Source organism: Chrysemys picta, chromosome 2, assembly GCF_011386835.1.
Source record: "Chrysemys picta bellii isolate R12L10 chromosome 2, ASM1138683v2, whole genome shotgun sequence".
Lineage (NCBI taxonomy): Eukaryota > Metazoa > Chordata > Testudines > Emydidae > Chrysemys > Chrysemys picta.
The window spans coordinates 132,044,659-132,069,044 of NC_088792.1; the positions used below are offsets into that span (position 1 = coordinate 132,044,659).

The window sequence follows — 24,386 nt, forward strand, 5'->3', positions numbered from 1 at the left end:
CAATCAGGACCCTAAATGCATCCACATTGTTTGTTTTTTTAAAATCAGCCTACTGTTGGATCTCTGTACCCTAAGACTAGTCTTTTAGTTGAGTGAAGAGAAGGGAAGGGGGAAGATGGAGATGAAATAGTTCCTGTAATAGCTGCTCCAGCTGCTGCCTGGGGTCCATGCCGGCTGTTGCTATTGTTGCCTTTGCTATCACTGCAGCTGAACAATGACTGCTGCTGACCCTGTCTTGACTTTTTCCTATCTCCTTGAAAATAAACACAGCCATTTGGGAGTTTGACAGCAGGTGGAGTGTGAGTGTATGTGATGGGCACTGGGTCAGGGTTATTATTTGTCTGCCCTACACTCTCGCTATTCAGTTTTTCTCCTAGTTGGTGGTTTCTGCTACAGGAAAATGAATATAAATTCCCTAATCTTCTTACCTTAGATGCTCCCTGCAAACTACGAGAGAAATATATGCTCGTTATTTTTTAAAAGTCAAAGTTCAAAACTAAGGAGGAAAAAATGGCAAAAGTACATAACATTACAACACTACATGCTAATTTTGACACACACATTTTCCCCCCTCTCCCCTTTTACAGCCTCTCACCTTTTTTCCACTTTCCACTCGGAGTCCCAAGATGCCTCTGAGGGCAGAGCCAGCAGTTCAGGTACAATAAGTGCCTTCAATTTTCACCCAGACCTCAACAAAACTACACATTTGTCAAGGTTTGAAAGAGTCCAGAAAACACCTGTGACATTGTCATTTTGATGTACTGCCTCTGGGTTGCATCCCAAAATGGAAGCAGAAGTTAGTGTTGTGCTTATACTTATTTATTTAATAAATGTCAACAATGTGCTCAGTGCTGTACAAAACACAAGGATAAATATAGTCCATACCCCAATTCTCTTATGAAATATAAAGGAATCATCTTCTTGGGATATTTTTACAGGCTGACTGGAACCACAAAAAGTACAAGATCTCACGAGGGAACTTTTATTTACAATAGTTGTAGCCCACACCTGCATTCTGCCATGATTATTTCCCCCCTCCCCGAAAAATATACCTGCCTGCCTACACCTGTATTCTCACATGGAAAAACTCACAGTAATGGGGTTGGCACCTGCCTCTTGAAAGCACCCCCTCTGGTTGGGTGTTTATGCAGGCTTTAAACCAGTCCAGCCCTTGTATGGGGTCGTATCCCCAGCGTTTCCTCCCTGGAAACACTCTTTTCCTGCAGCCCTCCCCAGGCACAGTCCAACTCAGTCCCCACAGCCAGCTAGGAACTCCCTCAATGCTTCCCTGGTCCCTGCTAGCAAACTGTCTTAGGCTTAGTCATGAGCCAGGAGCCTCTCGCTCCCTAGGTCCCTGCCCCCACTTAGCTGTCTGTGATCCGGCTGCTTTTCTAGCCAAGCACACAGTCCTACGTTCTCCAGCTCCAAGTAGCTACTAACTGCTGCTCTGCTCTGCAGCTCCTTCCCCACTTTCACTTCCAAGTTCCTTGAGCAGGTTGTTTAAAATTGCTGCATTAATTTCCTCTACTCTCCTCTCACTCAGTTCCCAGTCACATACGATCTGAATTATGTTCTCTCCACTCCACCAAAACTGCCCTCAACGAGCTTTTCAATGACCTTTTCCTGGCTAAGACTCATGACCTCTTCTCAGTCCTCATCCTTTCCACATATTTTGATACTGTTGCTCATGCTTTCCTCCTTGACATGCTGTCCTCCTTTATGTTCGAGGTCATTGTCTTTTCTTGGCTCTTCTCCTACTTCTTTGGCTGTTCTTTCAGTGGTTCCTTCTCCCCAGCCACTTTTTTTCAAGGAGCCCCATATCTCAGGTACTGTTTGCTGCCCCACCTTACACTCATTAACTCTTCTCCCTCTATGCCTTATTCCTGACTGATCTCATTCACTCTGTTTCCACTCTCACTTCCATGCAAATGATTTACAAATCAGCGTATTGTGACGGACTTCCCCAGGGGCCGACCTGGAACTGATATAACCACTGAGCCCTTTGGCATACCAGCCTGGGCTCCATCTCACCCTGTGAGGCTGTGACAAGCTGCAATTCTCTCCCAGGCCTTACACTGTCATACACAAGCAGGGACACCACCCCCCCAGCTGCAGTTATATGAATGTTCTCTTAGCCACTCATGAACCAACAATAGAGAGGCTCAAGCCATCCCCCTGAACCCCCTGCTCCCCACTCCACAGCCTAGAACCCCAGAACTGTACCATCTTGCCCTGGTCAAAAGCCTGACCAGTGTAAGTTTATTTCCCAGTCCACCCCTCCCTCAGTGTGGAGAGGACAATGCACCAGCCCCTGTTCCTGAGCAAATTTCCATTTGCACTTCAAACAACACACTGTTTTAGGTAAAAATATATATATATATAAAGCAAATGTATTAACTACAGAAAAATAGATTTTAAGTGATTATAAGTAATAGCGTACAGTTCAAAGTTGGTTACCTAAGAAATAAACAAAATCACAATCTAAGTCCTATACAGTAGGCATGATGTGAATTAAGCAGTGTCTCATCCTGATGGTACAAACAGTCCACCAATCTCCCATATACAGGCAGGGCTTCCTTCTTTCCTGCCTGAGACCCCCCCTTCCCCACTTCAGTCTTTGTTTCTAAGGTGTTTTCAGTTGTTGTCTTGTAGGTAGAGTGAGGCCAAGTGATGATGTCGTTCCCCCCTTTTATAGCTTCTTCCAGTTTGCTGGAAAGATCTTTTGTTGTGACATGTGTCAAACAGTCCCCATTGTATAGTGCTATCTTTGAGAGGTTTCTATTGTACACAGTTCCTGTGGTAATCCTTGTGAGTGTTTGTATTCTCCTCAGTGGGCCATCAACATTGTTTGGTCTTTTCATTGTTGTATTTGAAAGGTTGCTTGTGGGTGTTCCCATCCTCACAACACGTTTCAGTGGCACATACATAGCAAAACTTCATATACAATGATAGCACATACAATTTAACAGGTTATTAATATTCAATGGATTAAGACTTTTAAAATGATATCTCACAAGGCATACTTAGTACAAAACCTATCACGATGGTGAATATGGAGTGCAGAGTGCCAGTTTGGGGCACGTAGTGTCACACTTACACCTGTGTTGTTCTCCCTGACCAGTCCTGACCTATGTCTGTCATAACTATAAAGGGAAGGGTAACAGCTGTCCTGTGTACAGTACTATAAAATCCCTCCTGGCCAGAGACTCCAAAATCCTTTTACCTGTAAAGGGTTAAGAAGCTCAGGTAACCTGGCTGGCATCTGACCCAAAGGACCAATAAGGGGACAAGATACTTTCAAATCTTGTGGGGGCGGGAGGAAAGGCTTTTGTTTGTGCTCTTTGTTTGGGAGTTCGTTCGCTCTTGGGACTGAGAGGGACCAGACATCAATCCAGGTTCCCTCCATCTTTCTAAACAAGTCTCTCCTATTTCAAACTTGTAAGTAAATAGCCAGGCAAGGCGTCTTAGTTTTACTTTGTTTTCTCAATTTGTAAATGTACCTTTTACTAGAGTGGTTATCTTTGTTTGCTGTACTTTGAACCTGAGACTAGAGGGGGGGTCCTCTGAGCTCTTTAAGTTTGATTACCCTCTAAAGTTATTTTCCATACTGATTTTACAGAGATGATTTTTACCTTTTTCTTTAATTAAAAGCCTTCTTTTTAAGAACCTGATTGATTTTTCCTTGTTTTAGATCCAAGGGCGTTGGATCTGTATTCACCAGGAGTTGGTGGGAGAAAGAAGGGGGGATGGTTAATTTCTCCTTGTTTTAAGATCCAAGGGGTTTGGATCTGTATTCACCAGGGAATTGGTGAAGGTTTCTCAAGGCTTCCCAGGCATGGGAATTAGTTTTTGAGAATGGTGGCAACGGACAAGAATCTAAGCTGGTAGTTAAGCTTAGAAGTTTTCATGCAGGCCTCCACATTTGTACCCTAAAGTTCAAAGTGGGGATACAGCCTTGACAATGTCTCTCAGACATATCATCCTGATCCTCACCATCAGCCCTGACTTAACATGACTAATACTAAGATTTTTCCTCATAAGCCTCCTCCCTCCTTTTCCAATGCTGCTTTCATCATCACCATTCACTCTACCCTTTCTTAGGCAATCTCAGTCATCTTTGATGCCTCCCTTTCCTCTCCAGGCTATCATCAACTCTTACCACTTCTTTCTCCATTATTTTTCAGAGATCCAACCATTTCTTCACTTCTCAATGGTAAAAAATACTTATCCATTTCCTTGTCATAGCTTGCTCATTGTATTGAACCTCTTCTCTGGCTACCTAAATCCCAAACGGTTCCCTTTCAATCTGTCTAACATCCAACAGCCAAACTTATCTTTTTCTCCTGTCGATCAGACCATGTCTCTCCCCTCTTTGAGTTGTTCCATTGGCTTTCCCTTGACCAGCATGTCAAGTTTAAACTTCTCCTCCTCACCTTCAAGGCCCTATACAACTGTATCAGTCCACAGCTCACCACATATCACATTCTTCCTGGTTCCTACTGCTCTGCCAACAATTATTATTATTTTTTGTATGATGGTATTGCCTACAGACCTATTGTGCTCGGCACCGCACAGAGTAAGAGTCAGATTTCTAACCTGAAGAATTTACAATCTAATGCCATCCTGGACATTATTTCAGTTTAATTAGCCCCATCTCATCTTTGAATTTTTTTCCCCTCAGCACCCTGTATGCATAAAACTTCCATCAAGTTTCCACGCCTCAGGCCTTCACTCTTTCTTCATTCAATTTCTTTTCACCACTTCTTCAAGAAGGCACACAAACAAGTGGAAAAGTAGCAAATTAAAACAACATTCTGCCAGCTTTATTTACATTGCATAGTAAATGACTCCAGGAACAGTCCCATTACAGTCAATGGAATTACTCACAATGTAAAATGGGGCGGGGGGTAATCTTTTTTAAAAATGACCCCGCCTCTCAATCTTCCAGTGTGTCCTGCCTCTCTCCATCTGTCCTCTAGACTGAAGCTCGCCAGGGCAGGGACTGTCTTTATATATGTGTTAGTGACATCAGGAAACATCTCTATGGTGCTGTCAAATAATCATCAGTAATCATTAGAGCTGCGTACAGGGCAGAAATTCCCTTTTCTCAATTCTGAGATTTCAAAATTTGGTTTCATTCTGGACTCAAACAACCCCCCAAAATGTTTAAATTCTTTCAAGGAAAATTCTGGAAAAAAATATTTTGGTCAATCACAATGTTTTGTTTTGACAAAATTGTTTTGGTTTGATTTTGTCCTTTTTATTTAGTAATATTATTATATAATACAAACATATAAAAATTGAAACAAAAACTCATTCCAAAACAAGCAAAAAATTGAAATGTCTCAATTGGACATTTCAGCATTGTCAGAACTTTTTGCTCTGTTTTCTTCCAAAACAAAATTCTTGCAGAATCAACCCAATTTTGCAGAACATTTTTATTTCAAAGAACTGCATATTCTGATGACATATGACTCAGCTGACATTTCTCCAACCAGCTGTAGTAGTAAAAATAATTAATAATAATGACAGGACTTAATTTTTCATCCTATATTTAAAAAGTTTCCTTAATGGTCTGTTGTGAAGAACTTTATCTAAGTTTTTTGCTAATCTAAATAAATTATATCCACTGCTTTTCCTTGAGTTACATCGCCAAAGGAATAATTAACTTTTTGAAAAATCTTTGTCACTTATTGGAATATGGCCAGATTCTGCCACCCTTGCACTCACTGACTAGTAACTTACTCCACGAACTGACATTAATTTAAATGGGACTACTCGAGCAGCGAGATCTACCCAGAATGAGTAAGGGTATCAAAATCCAGTTCATATTAAATCATGACAAATTCTATAAAAGGGCTAAGGATTAATTCCATTTAAAGTGCTTTACAAACATTAAACTAACTGACCCAATCCCCAGAAAGGTAGGTATGGGACTTTGTATGATTCATGAAGCTCTCTTGGGCCATCTTTCTTGTCTGAATTTAGGAATTTTTTTGATCACCATCAAACTGATGAAAGATTCACTGTAATGTAAAAAGACAGTCTGCACAAAGCCAGAGAGGTTTAGCCAAAGCCTATACTGGGCAATACAAAGGAGGTTTGTACTGCAATTATTCTTGTTATGTTTGAAAGAGTGATGGTTTGCTCTGCAGGCAGAGAAAGACATCAGCAGGGCTGCCATATTATGACATGAAAGCAGCTTCTTACATTTTTTAGCAGCTGGCATGGAAATGAGCTCATTACAATTTGCTGGCTCCCATTGATTCCTGAAACACAATTGGAAAGATGCTTCATGAATTACTTCAAAAATAACTTCCCTCCCCCAGAATATCAGGCATCTCTATCTTCCTTTGATGAATCCGGCATGTTGTGACCACACACACAGAAAGCACTGTACTAATTTTGGGAAATTGGATATAAATGTAATTTTCTTCTCACTTGTATCCAGACACCTAGTTCTGCTCACTCCATCATTTAACTAATCATATACAAATTGCACTGTTGAAAGGGGAGGCATTTTCAGGGTTTTTTTTAATTTCTATTTTCAAACAAATCCAGAGATTTTTCTTTAAATTAACGTTCACAAGTATGTTTGCAGCATTCGCTCAGCTCCACTGCTAATCATGGTTGAGGAAAAGGAAAACACTGCATTTGGCATCATGGCTCAGGTACCAAGAAGAATGTCTCCCAGACCAATTCTGTCATGGCAGTATCATCATCAGGCTTAGACAGTCCATACTCTATATTGAAATAAATGGTTGGGAAACATGCTGTCTCCAGAGCTCTTTAATCTGGCCCCTCCCTTTCCACCCTTTATCTACCTGTTGATTGCAATGACATACCACTGCCTTTGGCATAGACCAGTTAATACTTGTCACCTGACTATTGTTTGCTAGGGTATTATTTTAATTCGGTGCTCTATGTCCTACCTTGCACGTGGACAAGCTTTTCATAAACAAAGATTAGGTTCATATTAAATAGGTTTATAAAGGCCCAGACTATGGCAGCAAGTTGTGGGAGTGCTTTTGTAAGCCTGGGGCTTTCCAAAACTTCTCTACAAATATAATCCATACTGTATACAGAGTCCATACCACCCCCTTGTAGAAGTTTAGCTTTGTTTACAAATAAATCAACCACAAAATAGCATAAAAACCTGCTTAAACTTACTCCCTTTCCTTGGGTTCCTCCCTCAGTGTCAGGGGCAGGCTGTTGGCAGCCAGTGTGCATTGGTCAGCTGCTAAATTGCAGTCAAGAGATGAGTAGCAGGGTCAGGAGTGCACCGGGTCAGAATGCCAAGAAGTCAGGCTCAGAACACCAAGCTGCAGATAGCAGGGTTGGGGTCAAGCTGGATCAAGATACCACGAAGTCAGGATCAAACACCATGTTGCAGGTGGCAGGAAAATAGGGTGGGGGTCATGCCAGGTCAGGATGTCAGGGTCATTGCCAGATTATAGATAGCAATCACATAGCAAAGTTGAGGACAAACCAGGATCAGAGGCCAGCGTCTAGGGTCAACAGCAAGCAAGGTCTAGAGCACAAGAAAGCAGTCTGCATTGCTGCTCAGACAGCTCCCCATGATGGCCTCCTGGTTTAAATATTAGCAGCAGCCATTAGTGGGCTGTGAGCGGTCCCCACCAGGCCATGCTGGGTGGTGCTTCCTGCTGAGCTTAGCTTCACAGGGTCCTCCAGCAGAAACCCAACCTAAGCTTCCAGTGATGATGTGGAAGCATCAGCTGCCCTGCAGTCCTAGATGCTAGTCCTGCAGGTTCTTACACTCAGCACTGCTCAGCTTATACCCTAGCTCCTCTCTACGTCGAGAGCCACTCCCTTTTATTCAGGTGGATCATCTGTCTCAAGAAGGGTGAACCCAAATAATTGTTTAACAATAGGATCAACACCTGCTAACAGGAAGGGGTGTTTCAAGCAAACACTTTGGCCCCGATCCACAGAAGTGTTTTTTAGGTGCCTCTGTGATCTACAAAACCCCCATGTGACTACTGCCTAACCCTGTAGGTGCCTAAACTTACTTGGCACCCAAGTTTTTTCCAGTAAATGTTCCCTAAGTGCCTCTGGGCTGGTGCACAGCTGTCTAGGCATCCAGACATGCATCTCATGTCTAAGCCCCAGAGTGATCCTCAAACTGGAATCAGAGGAAGACAGGTATTTCCCCACCTATGTTGCTTGCAGGGCCCAAACCAGTCCGCATGCTCAGAGGCTGCCTAACTCCACCCAAAACAGCTAAGTGGGGAAAGAATGGAGAATGAGTTCCTGTAGCCCAGGGATAGGCAGACTTTTTAGCCCGAGGGCCACATCTGGGAATAGAAATTGTATGGCAGGCCATGAATACTCACAAAATTGGGGTTGGGGTGTGGGAGGGGGTGAGGGCTCTGGTTGGGGGTGAGGGCTCGGGGTGGGGCCAGAAATGAGAAGTTCAGGGTGTGGGAGGGGGCTCTGGCCTGGGGTGGGGGAGTGAAGTGCAGGGGGGTGAGAGCTCTGGCTAGGGGTGCAGGCTCTGGGGTGGGGCTGGGGGTGAGAGGTTTGGGTGCAGGAGGGTGCTCTGGGCTGGGACCGAGGGGTTCAGAGGGTGGGAGGGGGATCAGGGCTGGGGCAGGGGGGTTGGGCACAGGGAGAGGCTCAGGAGTGCAGGCTCCGGGCGGCACTTACCTCAAGCAGATCCCGGAAACAGTGGCATGTCCCTTCCCTAACTGCTACATGGAGGCATGGCCAGGTGGCTGTGCATTCTGCCCTGTCGGCAGGCACCATCCCAGCAGCTCCCATTGGCTGCAGTTCCCGGCCAATAGGAGCTCCAGGAGCGGCACTTAGGGTGGTGGCAGTGTGCAGAGTGGAGCCCCCTGGTGGCCCCTAGATGTAGAAGCCAGACGGGGGACATGCCACCACATCTGGGAGCCATGTGGAGTGGCCCCTGACCCTGCTCCCCGGCTGGAGCAGGGCAAGCCACAGACCCTGCTCCCCAGTGGGAGCTCAAGGGCCAGAATAAAACAGCTGGCAGGCCAGATCCGGCCTGCGGGCCATAGTTTGCCCGCCCCTGCTGTAGCCCCATGTTTGGGGTACTCAAAATATAGAGTCCCCCTTTCAAATCCTACTCTCCCTCTGCCTCATGAGAAGAAGGGATTTGAATAACAATCTGTTACCTCTCAGGTGAGTACCCTAACCACTGTTTTATCAGCTAAGGGAGATGCTGAATGCAGGTTAAGTGGAGCTTTATTAAACCTGTTGATATGGCTGAGTCAATTCCAGCCTAACTCCATCAGTCCCTGGTGTCCCCTCAATGGCAGCCTCTCCAGGGAACCTGGGGCCCTGTGGGTATGGAAGCTTGACCACCTGCTCTCCTTTGCTGTTGTCTCACTGCATGTACTTCCAGGGGGATTCAGACAGAGTTTCATGGCTCACACTGCCAGCTGCTGCACTGCAGAGAACTCACAGCTCAAGATACTGTGACCATGTTTATTTAGCAAGGAGTGAAAATGAATGCAGGGTAAATTGAACAAGTAGAACTTTATTAAGCCCTCTGGACTGCTCAGTCCATGTGGCTCCCCCATCAATGCACCAGCTACAAAAGCTGATAAGGTGTGGGGTGGAAAGTAATCTGTACTTGGTGAAGGACTTGTGAAAATTACATCCCCCAAAGCATGTGGGAGTGCAGGAAATAATTGAGAGTTCCTTTCCAGTGTGCCTCCTGGGACAACACAGCTATGGACATTGAGCAAAGGCTTTATATTCAGTGCCTGAAATCAGCTGTTGGCTGGAACTGTTTGTACTTGGGAGGATAGAAAAGGAAAGTATAGTTAGGGTGAAGCTAGCTGTACAAGCAACAGGATACTTAGTCTGGGGAGTTTTATATAATAGGCAGGACCCTGTCTCCAGTGCATTCTATAATTGTCTGGTCACAGAAACCACACCTTGTTGCAGATGAGAATTGTAATCCAGAAGCCATATTTTCATTGGAAAATAATTATGTTTCCAGCCCAGTGGCTAGAGCAAAACTTTCCAAATGTCAACCCAGTTTAAACCAAGACAGTGTCATCCACCTGCATTTTGCAGACAACCTGAAACAATAGGTCCAAGACAAATAGGCACTGCCCCCATTCACGTCAATGGGCTGTTAACAATATTGCCATAATTTGGTTTCAGTTAACTCCTTTACTGCTGAGCATTTTAGCAGTAACATTCTACTCATGTGCTTAGAGCACAATCCTAGCCTAACTGCCTCCCACATTTTTCCAGGTGATAAGTCCTAAGTGAATCCTGAGCAGCTCCCAAGACCATCATCTTCCTTCCTGACAATTTCCACAGGGCAGTTATATGTTTTAACGGTAATCAGCAGCACATTGAAAATGGTAAAATAAAGGGACTGTCACACCAAACACACATGTACAGTGGGAATATTGTACTGCTTATTGTGATATTTAAATCAATCAAAATGAGTGTACATTTTGCTGCACTAGGGGGCCAAAGAGCCCAGGCACCTTGCTGTAGACCAGGGGTAGGCAACCAATGGCATGCATGCCGAAGATGGCACGCAAGCGGATTTTCAGTGGCACTCACACTGCCCGGGTCCTGGCCACCGGTCCAGGGGGGGCAGGGGGGCTCTGCATTTTAATTTCACTTTAAATGAAGCTTCTTAAACATTTTAAAAACCTTATTTACTTTACATACAACAATAGTTTAATTATATAATATATAGACTTATAGACAGAGACCTTCTAAAAACGTTAAAATGTATTACTGGCACTCGAAACCTTAAATTAGAGTGAATAAATGAAGACTCGGCACACCACTTTTGAAAGGTTGCCGACCCCTGCTGTAGACTTTTGGCTCTGCTTGCCATGCAGTACTCAGGGCCTTTACAATGAAGAGGAATTAACCAGAATTCCAAACAGCATTGTGGCTAGTATGGTTCATAAACCCCGAATCATAACCGATGCATAGCAAGACATTGTGAAGCAATGAGGCGATACAAGAAAACATTTGCACTTGGATTTTATAGACATAGTTTGTCTTCCCCCCCTCCACCCACTAAAACAACAAGAAGACACTACTGTACCTACCAAAAGCTTCAAATTAGGTTTTGCTAGTTAGTAAAATATTGTGTCAATTTGCAATAAAGGAAGCAAAGTATTTTTAATTCTGCTCAGGGCGACCTTGCTGCTAATGAACCACAGAGTTTTATGTCTCTTATATTCTCAGATAGCCAATGTTATGTTTTTTTGGGGGAAAAGTACTAAATGTGTGTCTTTACCAATCAAAACAGTATTTAAAGTCATGACTATGCAACCTTTATTCATGTTGGTGAATGCTTATTCACACCAATAATCATAGAATCATAGAAGATTAGGGTTGGAAGAGACCTTAGGAGGTCATCTAGTCCAACCCCCTGCTTAAAGCAGGACTAACCCCAACTGAGTCATCCCAGCCAGGGCTTTGTCAAGCCGGTCCTTAAAAACCTCTAAGGATGGCGATTCCACCACCTCCCTAGGTAACCCATTCCAGTGCTTCGCCATCCTCCTAGTGAAATAGCTTTTCCTAATATCCAACCTAACCCACCCCCACTGCAACTTGAGACCATTGTTCCTTGTTCTGTCATCTGCCACTACTGAGAACAGCCGAGCTCCATCCTCTTTGGAACCCCCCTTCAGATAGTTGAAGGCTGCTATCAAATCGCCCCCTCACTTTTCTCTTCTGCAGACTAAATAAGCCCAGTTCCCTTAGCTTCTCCTCATAAGTCATGTGCCCCAGCCCCCTAATCATCTTCGTTGCCCTCTGCTGGACTCTCCAATTTGTCCACATCCTTTCTGGACGCAATACTCCAGATGTGGCCTCCTCAGTGCCGAATAGAGGGGAATAATCACTTCCCTCAATCTGCTGGCAATGCTTCTACTAATGCAGCCCACTATGCCATTAGCCTTCTTGGCAACAAGGACACAGTGTTGACTCATATCCAGCTTCTTGTCCACTGTAATCCCCAGGTCCTTTTCTGCAGAACTGCCACTTAGCCAGTCAGTCCCCAGCCTGTAGCAGTGCATGGGATTCTTCCATCCTAAGTGCAGAACTCTGCAGTTGTTCTTGTTGAACCTCATCAGATTTCTTTTGGCCCAATCCTCCAATTTGTCTAGGTAACTCTGGACCCTATCCCTACCCTTCAGAAAAGAAAATTAATGGAGATATCTTATTGCCTAGAACTGGAAGGGACCTTGAAAGGTCATTGAGTCCAGCCTCCTGCCTCCACTAGCAGGACCAAGTACTGATTTTGCCCCAGACCCCTAAGTGGCCCCCTCAAGGATTGAACTTACAATCCTGGGTTTAGGAAGCCAATGCTCAAACCACTGAGCTATTCAACCCTCCTGATGTATCTACCACTCCTTCAATGTATCTACCACTCCTCCCAGCTTAGTGTCATCCGCGAACTTGCTGAGGGTGCAAACTATCCCATCATCCAGATCATTAATGAAGATGTTGAACAAAACCAGCCCCAGGACTGACCCCTGGGGCACTCCGCTTGATGCCAGCTGCCAACTAGACATCGAGCCGTTGATCACTACCAATTGAGCCTGACGATCTAGCCAGATTTCTATCCACCTTATAGTCCATTCATCCAATCAATACTTTTTTAACTTGCTGGCAAGAATACTGTGGGAGACCATATCAAAAGCTTTGCTAAAGTCAAGATACATCACATCCACTGCTTTCCACATATCTACAGAGCCAGTTATCTCATCATAGAAGGCAATCAGGTTTGTCAGGCATGACTTGCCCTTGGTGAATCCCAGTGAAGTCAATAAGACTGCGCATGAGAGCTTCTTTCAAATTTGCTGACTGGTCACCCTAGAGCTCACCAACATGAGAAAGGGTTGTCCAATGGGCACTAAGGGCTCATATCACTGGTGACAATGTAAAGTGGCTGCAAAGCTGTCATTAGATCCATCCTCGGGAAATAGCCCTGGTATTGGGATCCTCCCTGGCAGCCGCAGAGACAGCTCCACCAGTTCTATCATCCACAAGAAAGATCCCACAACGCAGGGGGCTTACCAGGGACATGTTGAGGGTGGGACAGGTACAGGAAGAAGTGTAGCAAAGGCATTCCTATGCCCCAGCTATGTAACAGCTGCCACAATGCCCACAGGGGACTTGGCAGCCTGGATGCAAATTAGTTTGACCCCCAGCAATTGTAGGATAGGAAGAACCCAGGGATCAGACCAGGGAAGAATTTGGCCCTATATGTATTGCTGTTGGCATAATTATATTAACTGTATCTCTGTTCCAAGAGCTTAATATAATATGAGCAAATTACAGAAATATAAATTAGCATGAATCATACAGCACAGAACTGCATATAAATGAGTATTTGTGCCCTATCTACCATCACAAACTACGAATGATGGGGGTATGGCAGTTGTTTCCAACTAGAAAAAATAATGGAATCTTTCCCTTACATATTTAATCTTTCCCTTAATCTACCCCTGGGAAGACTCTTGTGAGGGAGGGAATTTGGATTTTTTTAAAGTAATAAAATATTTGTGAAGTTTGTGATATTTATGCATGTTTTGCATGATACAACCCCTCAAAAGCTCTCCGCATTTCAGCCCAGTTTGCATTTGACTTTTCATCTCCTAATAGATAAGTTGAAATAGGCTTTTTTCTGTGATGAAAGTTCTTTTTAAAAAAAGATAATACTGAAATGCCAAGTGCAGGAGGAAAAACAACTAAAAAGCTTTTACAGAAAGAGCAAAATTGCTAAAACATAGTGGCAGCCTGATAAGAAAACATCTGAGATCATAAAACTACACTCATTATCCAGTTACATCAAACAGCAATAAATGAGCTGCAGTAGTTTTAAGAGTTACAGTAGCAGCTTTACCAACTTTAGAAAACTTTCCATAAAGAATACTACCAATTGCTGCATTTTACTATCCATCGTGGACTGAACGGCACTGCAAATTTAAAACATTAGCTGTGCTCTGCCATTGCACCTGTGAACTTTCAGATAATCCTTTCAAAGTAGGTGTGACCCCTGGGAATGCTAACTGGCAGAGAGCCCACCATACTGAAACTCACATTGATTACCTCCAACACACTGTTGTCATAATATGTATTTAAAAGGTATCACGTGAGGTATCGTATGTAAACTGAGGATACAATGGTCCCAAAAATCATTGTGTAATGTATACACGGGTTGTGTACAAAGAGTTATATATGTGTGCGGAAAATGTGTTCTTAAAACGTGTTTGGGAGGCAGTGCATAAACCCAGCCTGCCCTGGACAAAGGAATGTGTCTGACCAGTTTGATTACTGGCAAAATACAATGGAAGTGCATCTGCATATACAGTAAACAAAGCAAACAACCATAGCTTAGATTTGGTTCTTACCCACGAAAGCTTATGCTCCCAATACTTCTGTTAGTCTTAAAGGTGCCACAGGACCCTCTGTTACTTTTAACCATAGCTTAGTAAACACACCAGGGAGACAAAGTCTGCAGCCCAGGAATCCTTCCTGGCTCTTGAGGCAAAGACAAGGGATCTTGGGGTAATGTTAAGGGAGCAAAAAGACATTGTAGTTATGTATCACTTACAGAAGAACAGCACACTTTGATTCTGCCAACGCTGGGTCCCTCAGCTAGAGATGCTGGTAACTTGATTGTGAGTAAGAAAACTGCTTATGCAAAGATTGTAACTTGTTGAGATTAAGTTTTAGTCTCTAGAAAGTGTGGTTTATTTTGTTTTGTTTGTAACTATACCTGTCTCTTTCTTAGTATAACTTAAATCTCTGTTCTTTGTTAATAAACTGATTGTTTTTTAACAAACGCATTCTCAGTGCTGTGTATTAAAGTAAAGTATGAGTCTTCACCTAACCTAACAGTCTGGAGTGTGCTCTGTCTCTGGAGGCAGTGAATGTAATAATTTATGTGAGTGACAAACGAGAGGGACTTGACACTGCAGGGAGACGTCTCTGGGGAATCTGGGCATTGGGAGTCATTGATTGTTACCTGCAAGGCATGGTTTAGACTGGTAGAGTCTTTAAGAGCGTGCTGGGCAGACAGGCAGGCCGGAGTCTCAAGGAGCTGACAGACAGATTAGCAGCAGCAAAGCTCTCCCCCTTGTAAGGCAGAGGGGTGTCCTGAGCAGGATGTCAGTAGGATTCTAGCAAAATCACTCTCCAAGTGTTGTTTTACCCTAGTAGTCAACAAGGCAACTATTTTGCTACTCTTTAGCCTTTTAGATTTGCTTATTAGTTTTGATACAACAACCCAGTGCCTCTATTTTAACTTCCAACTTAAATGAAGCTCCTCTGCAAAAAAGATCGATATTTTCTGAATCAAAAGTTGCTTATCTGTATAGATTCTCAATTAGTAATCCAATTAGCTCTCCCAAAGATTGAGGACATTATGATGCAGCTATACCGAACTTAGAACTAGAATAGCTGACAGCTACATACTGGCTTTCACTGCAAAGTGCAGAACTGCTTTCCTTGCCAGTCCCTCATGTCCTGCAGAGATCCGCACACTGTACTGTAATGGAGAGATCCAAAAGCAATGTGTAGATTCTGCACAATGAGAGAGGCTTATTGGAAGTAATTCTGCACTTTTCAATACTAGGCAGACATTGGTGGGGAAGATCAGGTACTTATAGAAAAACAGATAGGCTTATTGAGAAAGAGGGGCGAGAGCTGTCCTCTCCCAGCTGTGAATAAAATTGGGTCTGTCTCCTAGCCTATGTTGACACTGCACACTTCTTTCAGTGGTGTGTAGAGTATGTACTAGCAGAGGTTTAAGTAGTGGTGTAGACAGTAAAGCACGGCTTAGGTAAATAGGGATAGTCAATTATTTTTTGTCAAGGTCCAAATTTCTTGGTCAATGTATAGGAAAGGTCCAGACTCCAGAGAAAATAATAAAAAACCCAATAATGATAGTAAGTAAATAAAAATATTTCAGGGTCCGTTCAACAGCGTGTGGAGGTCCAGAGTTGGCCCACGGTCTGCCTATTGACTACTCCTGCCCTACACAGCTCTCTATTCACCCAAGCCATGCCTACCCATCTACACTGCTATTCTTAGCCATGTAGTGTCCTGCGGCCACCCAGCTGCTAGAGCCTTTCCCCGCTGTAGGAAAAGACTCTGTTAGCGAGGAGAGGTCAGCGAGTGCCACACCATAATGAAAGGCTCTGGCAACAAGAAGCTGCTGAAGCATCTCCCGGCTGCCTCCCCACTGTCAGTTCCATTCACTGACATGCATAGCTACACACCTCAGCATGGACACAGCCTGCTTTTACCTGTGTGCATAGCTAAACATACACTACACACCACGAAAAGTCGGCTCTAGCCAGGCCAATGGGGTCATGCACGGGGGACAAATTTCACTCCTCCCTGAGGCTTGCAGTTTGGGGGGCAATGCCCTCCCCAAATCCCCTCAAACTATCCCTAGAAAGAAAGGGATTCAGGGGATTGAAGGTGGAAGAATGGTACCAAGAGATTTTACCAGAGAAAGAGGACGCTGTGTCTTACAAACAGCTATGTTGCATGGAACCAACCAATCCCTTTGGTAGCTCATAGCAAGGCTGTGCAGTGTCTCTGCCTGGACTGGAGCAGTTTTAACACGGATTAGCCCTAGTATTGCTGGCCAGTCACATCATATTAGAGTAAGTTTCAGCAACCACTGAGTTTAATTTAAACCACGTGTAAGCACAGAAACTAAGCTCAGCCATAAAGCCAGGACTTTGTGAACTCCAAACTAGAATCCTGCAACACATTCTACCTAGGAGCACTCATGAAGACCCTTGGGAGCTTCATCTAATGCAGAATCTGTCTGCCAGCCTTTTAAACGGACAAATCCATGTGAGCACATAACTGCGCTCCATGCTGTACATTTTCTCCCACTATCTGGTCACAGTCTCACACAGTACTGTTTCTGTTCCCTGAACGAAGTGGGGAAGGCACGATCAAGTCCCTCGGCTTCAGTGAAATCTGGGAGCAGTTTGTGAAGGAAGGAGGAGTTAAACTAGCAGAATTAGGCATTTTTAGGACATCTTAAGCCTTTTGTTTTATTGTCTCAGGCAAGGCCTGACTCACCACTCCTAGAGTTTTAATATTAGCAACTGATATCAGATTATCTATAATTCTCACAGGCCCATATAAGGCAGCGAATAATGAATGGCACTTGACTTGGAAGATGAAGAAGCAAAACACCTCTAAACCCTGGCAGAAGCAGCAATAGAAAATGCAGGTTGGTAAGTGATGGCATTGCAACTTGTAACTCTAGTCATGGAAGAGATGAAAGTGTGGCATTTGGAGCTATGTGTAAGCCAGACTCTGAATGAACATTGCCCTGCCATAATATTGATGAACTGGGGAAAAGACCTCTGGAGCAGACTACATTTGCATAGACAAGCCTACTTTGCCTAGGTGATCAGCAGACAAACCCACTTAGCTGTTTTAGGTTAAAATTCATTTTCGTCTTGAATGCAGGAGTAATGAAATGTAGGTGTGCCAAATCCTAGTGAAAGTCAGAGAGTGCGAGGCAGGTGTTCCTAACCAGGACCGGCTCTAGGCACCAGCAAAGCAAGCACGTGCTTTGGGAGGCACAATTCCAGGGGCGGCATTCTGGCCACCCGTTTTTTTTTTTTTTTTTTGCTTGGGGTGGCAAAAAACCTAGAGCCGACCCTGTTCCTAACTGATGGTGTGGACTTTGTTTAAAGAGTCCTGGCTATGATTTGACCCTCATCCTCCAGTGTTTAAAGACAGAGCTGATCAGACTCAATTTAGAGTCCTTGATTTTGGTCAGTGATCACTACAGCTGAAATCACTAATAAGCTGGTCTAGGGAGCTAAACCTTAGACCTGGTGTGAGGACCGTGTTGTAGTGAAAGACAATGCAGTGGATGCAGCAGCAACGAGGTTCCCCACTACCCAGCGAATTCACTAAGAGCTGGACTAAGTGATGGAACCTCGGAAAGTGACATCACAGCTAGAGGCAGAGGTGGCGGTGAGCGGCAAGCAACAGTAGTGAGTGGCAGCAAAGGCAGCAGCCACAGTGACAAGCAACAACAGAGATGACTGAGAGTGGCAGCGGTGAGCAGTGTTACTTGCCTGCCCCACCTTTCAGGGGTGGGAACAGCGACGTATTATCGCCTAGACCGACAAGGCCTAGGCCTAGGGCAGCAAATTTGCAGGGGCGGCAAATTTATAACAGCAGCATTTTTGTAATCGTGGCATCAGTGACGCCACGATTCTACCAATCATAGCACATATTGAAACCACCAATGACGGCGTGACACCATTTAGTAAACATACTCGCAAGAATCCTAAACATTAATAATATGACTGGAAGGAAGAAATTAAGCGGTTCTCAGTTTAAAAAAAATGATATTTAGATTCATTTTAATTCAAACGAATTTGTAAAAAAACTAAAACAAGTTCATATGGGGCCGGGGGCGGCAATTATTTCAGGGCCTAGGGGCAGCAAAATCATTAATTCGCCACTGGGTGGGAAGTGAACCCATGCGGATTCATCTCTGAATTCAGGGACTTCACTGACTTTGGACAACCAGCTGTGAGTGTGGTGCAGCAGAAGGAAAAGGGGTGTGGCAAGTTTAAGGAGACATTTGTCTGTTGGATTGTCACACTGCAGGGTGGGAAAATGAGGCAGAATACACTGCCCAAGGTTCTGTGGGGCAGTGGTTACTTATTGTTTGCACACTTCTGAATCATTGGTGCCACATTTTCCCAAATTAACATGGTGTTTCCATTCCCCTTTAATAAAAGTTTTCCTTTCTTATACACAGACTCAGTGCTTGTGAGTGGGGAAGTATTGCCTATTAGAGGCACGCAGTGGTGGTATTTAGTTTTCCCAGATTTCTGGGTGGGGCTCAATCTCATTCTATTTTGTAATGTTAAGGGGAACCCCCAGATCCCAACCCTTGTTGCTGCTGACACCACCTGGCAAAAGAGCTACATATGTAAATGTTATATTGTTTTCTGGAGGCTAAACCAATACATTCCTAGGAATCTGTGATTTGCTGGAGGCAGGGCCATTTTGTGCTTACTTCAGATGCAGAGACATGAGGCTTTTGTGCACTCATTCTGTTGTGTTCCCTTAACCCAAGATAAAAGTAATTCAGATTTAAGAATATGGCTGCTCACAAAGGAAATCATCAACAGAAACACCATTTGCTCTCACATCATGTTTCAACATCTCAGCGGGGCCAGTCTTTGCACTTGGACACAGAAGTCCTGATGACAAACTGAAGGTTCTCTTTCAGCACCATGACATGGTCTTCAGCCATAAAAGGCAGACCTTCCCAGGACAGTAAGAGCTTCATTTTTATTGTGGCTCATGGAGAACAGCCTTCAGAACTGTTTGATTGCAAGAATATTGTTAATATTAATCTCATATACTGTTAAAATGCATCCTTAATATTCTCATCTTAAGGTGACCAGACAGCAAATGTGAAAAATCAGGACAGGGTGGGGGGTAATAGGAGCCTATATAAGAAAAAGACCCAAAAAATCGGGACTGTCCCTATAAAATTGGGACATCTGGTCACCCTATCTCAACTAGAGGATCCTTAATCAGAATGCAGAGTGACTACCCACAGTGCAAAATCATACTATAAACTAGGTTACAAAATTATCTTTAAAAGTTCTTGATTACGATTGGTTAAACCAGTCACAATGATTAAGCAGGTTATTCAGCTCCCCATTCTTATAATGAAATAAGCTACAAATGCATAGCAAACAACATCTGAAAAGAGCAACTGCCTAAAAATCACAAGCCTATTTTAAACTATGTCTTTTATTTCTCCTTCCCATTTTCTATGCCTTGTTGCCCTGTCTATGGGCAGGTCTTCACTACGGGGGGGGGGGGGGTCGATTTAAGATACGCAAATTCAGCTACGCAAATAGCGTAGCTGAATTCGACTTATCGCAGCCGACTTACCCCGCTGTAGGGACGGCAGCAAAATTGACCTCTGTGGCTTCCCATCAACGGCGCTTACTCCCACCTCTGCTGGTGGAGTAAGAGCGTCGATTTGGGGATTGATTGTCGCGTCCCATTGGGACGCGATAAATCGATCCCCGAGAGGTCGATTTCTACCTGCCGATTCAGGCGGGTAGTGTAGACCTAGCCTATGTCTCCTCTCCCTGCTCACGGCACAAGTTTCTCTTCTCCTCTGCAGTCCTCCTCAGGAGTTCACTTTTATTTTCTAATGGAAAAACCCAGTCAGCAGCATTAAGCAACTCCTGCTTGTGTTCAATAGAACATGAAAGCAAACAGCTGTGCAAGTCACTTTGGGAACAGAGGCAAGGGTCTTCCCCATGACCACAGATCCTCCTGCTTCTCTCTCAGCTCGACTGACTGGCTTGCATTTCTCATGAAACACCCAAGCTGCGACTGCTGCTTAGCTCCAAATTAGGTTTTTCAATAGAAATTTAAAACAAACCAACAGCTGATCCAGCTGCATGTACAGCAAGGGGGATGGGAACCTATGACCATGGAACTGGCATGCTTTGAAATTCAAAAGCCTTTTAACTCCTTCTCTGAAGTGTTGCCACAACTACAGTTTCTTCCCATCACTCCTTGTATGGGTACATCAACTGTTCTGTTTACATTCCATTGGAAAACCCACCTGAAAACTACTTAAGGCTCTTGATTGTATTTTTTAGTGGCAAATGAATATGAACTGCTGGAGGGAGTCATGAGAAGAGGTGAAAACCCTGGTTATTTCTTAGGTGAAGAAGGGTCCTGAGGAGTACACAGTGAGAGAAGGGGAGATGAATATCAAATGGCAGCTGGAAAAGATTAAAAAAAATAACAGCGAATTATGAATGGTGTTTACTGTAACAGGCCAACATTTTAAAAATATATGCTTGCATCTACCAACTACTTACACTTTCCAGCACTAATTGATTTGTATTGGTGAAACGGGTAATCACATGTGCAAGTGGTATGGTGCTTGCATGCACAAGTATGTGTTTGCACACATCTAGATATTGCACAAGCAAATGTGTTTGCAATTATCAGTTTGCTCTCATGGGCACATATTTATAGATGCATCTTAGGCACCTGTGATTGAAGATTTGGTTGAATATATTTTAAATAATTGTACCTTTAAAAATATATGTCAAGGAATGATTTTACACTGTACTTTACATATTATGAGACAGATTTTCTCAGGCCCAACTTCTACACCCATAAATTCAATGTATATATACAAATTATGATTCACATGTGCACATTCCTATGTGTATGCACAGATACCAGCTTGCAGAGATGGAATGGGATTTGGACACATGCAAAAGGGTATATGTCCTTTTGTACTTGTGGTTTAGAAAAACTAGCCCTAAGATATTTTATAAAAATAAAATACACCAATTTTAAAGACACAGTAAGGCCTAGTTCTCTTCTCAGGGTGGCAGCGCTGCTGTATGTGACTGTGTAGTTGCTGTAAAAAACCACCCCCATGAGGGGCATAGATCCCAGCTCTGAGAGCATGGCTCCCAGCGCTGGTGCACTGTCTACACTGCCACTTTACAGCGCTGAAACTTGCAGCGCTCAGGGGTGTGTTTTTTCACACCTCTGAGCGAGAAAGTTGCAGTGCTGTAAAGTGGCAGTGTAGACAAGGCCCGAGACTACAATACTGTAACTCTATCACTCTCAGTGGAGTTATTACTGATTTACAAAGGTGTGAGAAGTAAATAAGTCCTTCAGTGATTAATGCACTGCCCAGCTGAGTTTGACACATTCGGATAGGTTGTCCAATTGCTTAATTAACCATACTTTCTGTTAATCCCTTTATTCTAAATGGCTAATCTGATTAAATGTATCCTATACAGAATATTAAACACTAGACAGGAAATAGCCCAACACCTTCATTATCTCATTAAGAACACACAAAACTGAGTGTTAAAATAGAAAATCAACAAAACTGATTCAGAATCAAATTTTTCAGAAAGAAACCTGAACTGGAACAGGCTGTTCTCATTTTAGACCACTTCATCCGGTCTCCTGCCTGTGCAGAATTATCCGCTACGGTATAATCTTAAATAATCTGTCCCATCAAATGTTAAATAATTCTAGAGAATGGATTTATACCTCTTCCCTAAGAAGATTATTTCAGTCTAAGACAGCTCACTTTTAGTAAAGGTTTCCTGATTCTCAGCAAATAGCACTTCTAAAGCTTGTAATGGCAATCACTGTAAACTAGAGCTGGTTGAAATTTTACAACCATAAAGTTTTCTTGCCCAAAGTGAAATTATGTCAAAATCAGTTTTTGTCGTGAGAAAATATTGAATTTTACAACAGGAAATGTAGATAAAAAAAATATCCTGTCAGTGGCAAAGCTTTTTTCCAGCCTCCCTCCCATCCCTGTTTGGAACCAGAAAATTTAAAAAATTTATTAAAGCTAGTGTTAAAAAAAAATATATAGTACACAGGTTAAGAAAAGAGTGTTTGTACATTTGGGCATAGTGCTTAGATCATCCACAAATACAAAGTTTGTTCTAAAAGTCATAAGATACATATAGTGCATAATCAGCAATAACCCAAATTTAGGTGAATAAATTTAAGAATACAATTTAGATATTAGCATCCAAGTATTCGACTACATCACTCATGAAAAATTATACAGAGAGTTGGTTGCAAAATATAGCAATGAGTGAAGATTGTCTCTCAGTAATTGAGCATCCACTTTCAGGCCAAAAACTGTTCCTGGTTAAACTTTAGATTTAAACAAAGGCTACCGTCAGGAAAGGAGAAATAACTAGGGGCGCTCCAAAATTTCCACTTTCCTTCCATCACCAAGATTATAAGAAAATAATTGTTTCCCTGAAGTTCATGTGAACTCCCCACACTGACCTTCAGGGATACAGCTGGGAATGAGTTACTTGCTAGCGGCTGAGAGAAGTAAACACACTGTGCCCTATGATGAATGAAAGTGTAGTTAATGCTTAAGATTGAGAATAGAAAATAAAGAACAGGGCTCAAAGCTATTCTGTGTGTGTGTGTGTGTGTGTGTGTGTGTGTGTGTGTACTGTAGGATATTATGTTACATAGCACTAGTCATCCCTTCTTCTTCCATAAGCAGAGGGGCCTAGCAGATCTCACTTAGGGAAGTGGGGAAAGGTCTGCTCCCCTACAGTATCCCCCATTTCCTTCCATCCCAGGGAAGTTTCCTAACTGGAGCTCTGCAGGATCAGGAGACTGTGTGGGTGCAGACACGGTGGGAAGGGGTGGAGCAGGAGACCAACTGCTTTCTGCAGCACTGACTCCTGCTCACTTTGTGATTTTTCAGTTGTAAATCTGATCAGGAGTTACTTACTGCTACTACAAGAAAAGTTCTATCAAGGGAAAGGGAAAGGGAAAGGGAAGGCAAGCAGAACAGTGCAGAAGAGACAACCCCACACGTGGACACCGTGGCATCTCTGGGAATGGGGCATGCTTCGCTCACGAATCACAAGGTTCCATATGCCAAGCCTCTCCCACCTGAAAATTGATTACTTGAAAACTCTTGAGATTAAACTTCCTGTTTCCTGGCCAGTCTGTTCCCCTCCTGCAGGTCTGTCCACAGGAAAGGACACTCTAGCCCATGGTTACTGTTCCGACTGGGTTTATTTTACTCTTAGAGTGCAGCTCTACTTGTGTGTGTCATTTAATTTCAGGGTTGTCGTGGTAATTGCTACTTTTCTATGGAAGTAGCTCAGTAATCACTGTAATAAATCCTTGCATAGACGTCCAGAACACAACTTAGAGCTGGCTCCAGACAACCTCCATTTACATATCTGAATTTATTTTTGTAGAGCTAAAATAAACTGTTTACCAGACAAGTCAGCCTCTCAAAGCTACCATGTTCTTTGTCCTTGGTCTATAAGTCTTGCTCCTCATAAAGAGGGTGAAATCTACTGCTAAACTTTGTCAATCTAAGGTATAATTCTTTTTCTCTGGGGTTAAATGTACTATCTCCATAACCCCTCCTGCCCCAACCCTCTTCTCAGTCTATAGAGCAAGAGGCCATTATAAGACTGAGCTGAGATCGATTTGGACACTCATGTAAAGGAAGAGGCATGGACTCCCGGTCCAAGAACAGGACTAGATGCTAAGAACTTCTGGATCTCAACTCTGCTACTGACTTACTCTCTGGCTTTAGGTAAATCATGTAACTTCAATCTCATTTAACTTGTCTGAAAAAAAGGAAATAATTATACTTACAGTAGGGGTATGCACAAGGAGAGGCAAGCAGGAGCACGCCCCCCCCCCCAATAAGTGGGGAAACAGAACTCCTGCAGGACCAGTCGAGGAGACCGAGCTCCTCCAGTCCCGGGCCAGGGCAGGAGACGACAGCTCCACCATCCCTGTGGCCACCTGGGGAGAACCAGATCCTC

General features: G+C 43.5%; 1 long non-coding RNA gene across 1 annotated transcript in view; it reads left to right on the forward strand.

Moving 5' to 3' along the window:
- Positions 1-24,138, forward strand: part of LOC122174655 (uncharacterized) — a 42,972-nt gene extending 18,834 nt beyond the window's left edge. The window contains exons 2-3 of the long non-coding RNA XR_006176750.2: positions 17,139-17,240; positions 24,000-24,138. This is a non-coding gene — a long non-coding RNA (uncharacterized LOC122174655). The remainder of the gene's footprint in view (positions 1-17,138; positions 17,241-23,999) is intronic.
- The last annotated feature ends 248 nt before the right edge of the window (positions 24,139-24,386 follow it).